This window comes from Polistes canadensis, unplaced genomic scaffold, assembly GCF_001313835.1.
Source record: "Polistes canadensis isolate GaletaPanama2010 unplaced genomic scaffold, ASM131383v1 scaffold_135, whole genome shotgun sequence".
Taxonomy (NCBI): Eukaryota; Metazoa; Arthropoda; class Insecta; order Hymenoptera; family Vespidae; genus Polistes; species Polistes canadensis.
In genome coordinates, this window is record NW_014569682.1 from 139947 (window position 1) to 146267 (window position 6321).

Consider the following 6321-nt stretch of genomic DNA (forward strand, 5'->3'; position numbering starts at 1 on the left):
ACTCTGAGAGCGATAGTTTTGTTTTTTGTTTTGTTTAATCAATAATATTAATAAAAACAAAAAGTATATCATGCTTAAATTATATGAAATATAGAAATAAAAATAGAAATATTATAATAATATTAATTTAATATTTGGTCACAGACACGGAATAATATTTAGCGTATAAAATAAAATTTGATTTAACGAATCATTTCTTTTATGGGAAACGAGTATTAGGAAAACAAGAATAGAAAAATATCTGATCATTGTTTAAATATTATTTTAAGAATGATATGAAAATAGTTAAATGAAAAGTTGTATATATAATTGAGAAATGAAACGTTTTGCAAAGTAGGAAGTACGAATGATTTAAAATTTTTTTTTTCTTTGCTCTTTTTTCTTTGTTTTTTTTTTTTCTTTTTTTCTTATGTCTAACGAATAAATCTATCTGATTTCGTTTATCAAAAGCACTTCAGGACGATTACAGACAGTCGAGTTAATCGAGAACGGAGGAAAGTCGAGCGTAATACGTTTTACACGCGATCACTCTGTAGAGTTGATTTATGGGACACCCTAAATCAGACGAGGGAGGTCTTATAAAACGGCACGAACGGATTCCCCTAACCTCTTATACGTTGCATTTAGTTCCTTCTTTTACTCTGAGATGGCGCCAGCTTAGACTTATATGTTAAACTCTAATAACTCTATATAAACACCATATATATTTATCCCCCTCCTCCCCCATAAATAGAAGTAATAATAATTAACCAAACAAAAGGAAGAAAAAGTCCAAAATTATTTGGAAAATTTTCATTAATTCAAAATACTTCGATTTTTTTGTTATCTAATAGAAAAATTCGTTGAAATTTATTTGAAATGTGTTCGTTAATAAACAAGAAAAAGAATATTTTAAATTAAATTTAAATTGTAAAATAATAAAAAAAGGAACAAAAAAAAAACAGAAAGTATACGTTCCAGTAACAGAACGAAATAATAATAATAATAATAATAATTGCAGAAATCTCTAGTAACTCGTTGTATTCCGAGGTACAAACGAATATTTGAAGAATTTCGCATTTTTTTGGTTTTGTTTTGTTTTGTTTGCCTTTACGTTGATAATATTGAAATAACTCGGTCATTATGGGGGAGGGGGGGGAGGGTGTGGGGTGGTGGTGTCTGATGGTGGTGAAAGGCCTCACCCACGTATACTATCGTAATTATAAATCTTTTTTACGAGAGGTAAGCATTAATTAAGCTCGCAAATCTTTATCCTTATCCTTTGATGGTGCGACGAAAGTGTGCTCACAACGTCGTGCAATGAAATCGTAATCGTGCGATCGCTGGTTACGATGAATTAGCCGCATGCTATCCCTATTTGTAGCCACACGTCGGCGTATCAAGGTATTTTATTAATTATGCAACAACAACTTCGTTCGGGCCTACATACATATATACAAATATATATACAAATAATATTTTCACATAAAAAAGAAAGAAATTTAATTAAATACATATTTTATATTTAGATCGACTGTTTCGTTTGTTTTAATCTTCCATTAATTTTGTTTTGTTCGACAAAAATTGTTTATTATAAATATATATATATATGTATATTAATATTTAATAATTGTATAGATTGTTCATGGTGGAAATTTTAATTGTATATTTTTCATGAATGTATTTTAATACATTTCAGATGATTTCGTGTGTCTTGGCAAACAAGAAAAAATTATACTCCTGTTTGTGCATTTTTCTTCATAATTTTTTTTACTTTTTTGTTCTTTTTTTTTTTTTTATATTAAGACGTGAGTTTATGTAAATAAAAATCCTCGACGACGTATTCGGAGTGAAAAATTTCAACGAAAATAATACGAAATTATTTCAATATATGTGAAACACATTGAACAAAAAATTAATGAATAATTGTTATGTGTTCCATTTCTTTTTTTGTTGTTGTTTGTTATTACAAATTAGCCAATTAAATTTATTCTCATAATATTCTATATTGTCGTGAATTTATATAAAATAATTTTAACGTCGTATATAAATCGTAGATAATTGAAACGTGTAGATTTGTCACAGGCATGCATAACATTCTTGAATTATCTTGAAATACTGGTTTAGATGTTGTTTACAAGATCGCATTTTTTTTTTATATACTTCACTTGCGTCATCTTGTTTAGAAAATTAAACTAGTATTTTTTCAATATCGCCTATTATTGCCAATAAAACTACGTTTATTTATAAAATGAAACGTGACAGATCGCGAGAACTTGAAAACAAAACAACAACAAAAAAAAAACCAATTAATATAAACCTATGTGTAAGATAATTTTATAAAAAAAAAGAAGATATTTGAAGATCGACGAATGAGATACGATAACAGAATATCGAAAAGATGATTATTTAAAACTTTCTAACTACGAAGTGTTTTAGAAAACATTCATCGAACGAGAGATAAAGAAGGATAGGAAAAATAAAAAAAAAAAAAAGGAATAAAAGGAATGAGTTAGAAAGAGAGTGAGAGAGAGAGAGAGAGAGAGAGAGATATATACATAGAGAGAGAAAGAATTCCCCTTGCTGTTCCTTCAATTCAATTGAATTCTATTCCAGCGTGCAGTTGATATCATTGAGGTCGCCACTTAAACTCTCATTGTCGTTCGTCGCTTATTGTTTCACCCTTCGCCCGGGTACCAACGAATGTATGTACGTTCGTACGTTTCTCTTTCACATCCGTACCCGCACCTATAGCCAAATTACTAAAGAAGAACTTTAAGAGAGTTCAAGGGTCCAATATATACTAGTACGAGTTTAAGAAAGAAACTGTTACTACCTTGATCCCAACCTATACATATGTATAACATGTATATCGATAATATTTTATTGTCAAAGAAATTGGATATAAAGTTATCAGTTAATCGATATTATTGTATATTTGTTTCTACATGATTTTTTAATAATGTTAATGTAATAATCAATATGCTGTAGATTTTTTAATACTGATTTCATAAATAATATTTATTTTGTATTTATTTAATTAAATCAATAATTAATTTTTCATGAAAAAAGTATCATAAATTAAATAAATTCAATTATCTTAAATAATCATTAAATTCATATATATCCTATACCTTCTTATTTAAATACTCGTCAACTTAATTGATTGAATTAGTGCTACGATGACTAGATTAATGTATTCTCTAATTCCTGTAACCCGAAACTTTATAAATCAAATACATTCAACTAACCTAAATATCACTGCATACACACATTCCCTATTCTTACTTATTTAATTCTTCATAAACCAAATTCATTTTTTTAATTAGTACAATAACTACATTAACATAACCTCTAATTCCTGTAACATAAAACTTCATAAATGAAATACATTCAATTACCCTAAATATCACTGCATACATACATTCCCTATTCCTACTTATTTAATTCTTCATAAACCAAATTCATTTTTTAAATTAGTACAATGATTACAATTAACATATTCTCAAATTCCTATAACCTAAAACTTCCTAAATCAAGTACAACAACTGCAAGCCGAAACTTTCAAAATCCAAATAACTCAACTTACCATACTAACCGAAAAACTTGACAGTTAGTAAAACCGAATTTAGTTCTTAGTCCATGTTATGTTACCCCAATAGTAGAAAACAAGTACAAGAAGAAACATAATAAGAAATATAGAAACGAAATAACGAAATATAACGATAGAACGAAATAAGAAAATAAGTGCACTAGAAATCGTTTAAAGTGTTTCTCGACTCGACTTCTCGAAGTTGTTAAGTTCTGTTTCTCGCAGGTAGCGCCATGTCGATGCGAGCCGTCGCTACTTGCAAGAGACCATAGCGAATTTCGAGGAGTGTACTTGAAGTTCTTTCAACGTTGGCCGGCACCGTTGAGAACCCTTGGTGCACCTCGGGGCCGGTGTTGTTGGCTGTGGAATACCACCCCAACCTCCCGCCCCCCCCTGCTTTAGTTTTCACCCAAACCCTCGTGCCCCTCCTCAGTTACCACCACACCCCACTTCACCTAACTCTTCTTACCCTTCCTCTTTTCCTCTCTTCATCTCTTCCTCATCCTTCTACTGGGTTTCTCTCATCCCCCATTTCGTACTCTCTCTCTCTCTCTCTCTCATTCTCTCTTTTTCTCTTTTTCTTGCTTTTGCTACCTCGACGTTAGCAGCACCGACGTGGCCACATGAAAACGTGTACGGAATAATGGACGAAGTGAAGTGCGTCGCGGCTGCTACCGAAGTGGCCATTGTTGGCCCACATGCTCGCTCGAACAAACGGGGCCGATCGACTTCGTAGTATAGGGACACATGAGAACCTCGACAATCCCTTTTTTTTTCTTCCTTCTCTATTTCTCTTTCTCCCTCATTCGTCTTCTTTTCCTACTTTACACTTCTCTTGGATCAAATCGACCTTAAAAACTGTAACCGAGTATATCGTAATATTCATTATTCATCGTTAAATATAAATCCATACGTGTATTTATTCATTTATGAAATATATTATACACATAGATAATATTTTATTATTATATAATGATTTGTTAAACTTGAATCCTGTCAAAATAGTTTATAATAAATTCAAGTTAACTCCTATTGCGATATATTAGAATGTAACTTCCTTAATTTTATATCCTACTAAAATTATATTACCATTCTATAAATAACTATGAAATAAAATAGATAAATAAGTATGGAAGTGTATGAAAGGATAGGAATGATCATAGCTATCATGTTCACTGAATTATCCTATCTGATTATATCGTCATTGTTATTAGGATCAGATAGAGATCACCTACCATCTTCCTTTCCCCTCCTCTTTCTCTCTCTCTCTCCCTCTCTCTTACTCAGTCTCTTGTAGCCACCTACGGTGTGGCACTGTTAACAATCCCACTTGATTTCGTCATTGGCGACGTTGGAGTTCCTGAATGAGTTCGTAACGAGATGCACGGCCAGAGGGCTGGCCCAACGTCGGGGGTTGCCAGCACGTGTCTTCAATGGACCAATCAAAGCTCCACCCTCTTCTCCATCATCTCTCACTCTCACTCTCATTCTCATTCTCATTCTCTTTCTCTCACTGTTACTCATTCTTTCTATCTTTATCTCTTTTACTGTGTCCATGTTAACCCCTCTCTTATTCTTATTCTTATTCTTATTCTTATTCTACATCTTGTTCAACAGATTATCTTTAGACTCGTCATTCTTCTCGTATTACCTAATTTAAGCAGCTTTGATAGATTAGGCTAATACGATCTATGTAAAGAGGATTTTTGTGGTCCGAAAAGTTAACTCTCGCATAGAATCAGTTTTTTATTGAATTTATTTTCGTGTTCTTATTAATTAATTTCTATCTGAGGGATAATTAATTGGGGTGGCCATTTTGAAGACAGATTATTGTGTTATAGGATTGATTATTTATTTAATAATAATATTTTATAAATTGTAAGATATATGAGTTCGTCGATTTATGAACTTCAACATAACCTTGATGCAATTCTTAACGATTTCTATATTTCAATTATTTTCTGGTTTAAACATTAAGAGTTAATTTTATTTATATCGTATAATATTATTAATAGGACTGTGCATATTTATTTATTAATAATATTTTATAAATTGTTAGATATATGAGTTCGTCGATTTATGAACTTCAACATAACCTAAATGCAATTCTTGACGATTTCTATATTTCAATTATTTTTTCGGTTTAAACGTTAAATGTTAATTATTCTAAATCGTATAAACAAGTATCGATAAGATTTTAGTAACATTTAAGGTATACAAAATAAATTGATGGTAACGTTAAGTTACGTTAAACGTTAAAGTCAGCAGCACCCTTATTCAGATAACTCGTGTCGGACATAAATTCAATTAAACCCGAATGGTAAAGAGTCGAACGACTAAAAATCAAGTACTTACACTTTGGTGCGTCGTCTCTCTCTTTCTCTCTTTCTTTCCTGACCCTAACGCAACGTAAGACGAGGGTGATTTAATGTGGCCTGTTGAACGTGTCGAGTGGAGAGGATCACAGCTCTTCTAACGTAGTTCAAGCTTCACATACGATCCGCGATCGGTGCTTACACGAGCGTGAAAACGCGACTGATGATGATGGGAAGTAAACTTCAATCGTTTCGCACGTTGTTCGATTACGAAAGATTTAATCGGGTGGTCTGGTTCATCTCCGACAAAAAGAAAGATAGAATGAAACAAATGAAAAAGAAAATTCATTTCAGACGAACGCCTAAACGAGTTTGTTTCATCGATCCTTCATTTTTAAAATCTAAATATTTTTATATTCAACTTAACACGATAAA

At 31.5% G+C, this 6321-nt stretch overlaps 1 long non-coding RNA gene across 1 annotated transcript in view; it reads right to left on the reverse strand.

Annotated features, from left to right (window-relative positions):
• Positions 1-6090, reverse strand: part of LOC106788342 — a 23418-nt gene extending 17328 nt beyond the window's left edge. The window contains exon 1 of the long non-coding RNA XR_001381888.1: positions 5927-6090. This is a non-coding gene — a long non-coding RNA (uncharacterized LOC106788342). The remainder of the gene's footprint in view (positions 1-5926) is intronic.
• Positions 6091-6321: the final 231 nt, after the last annotated feature.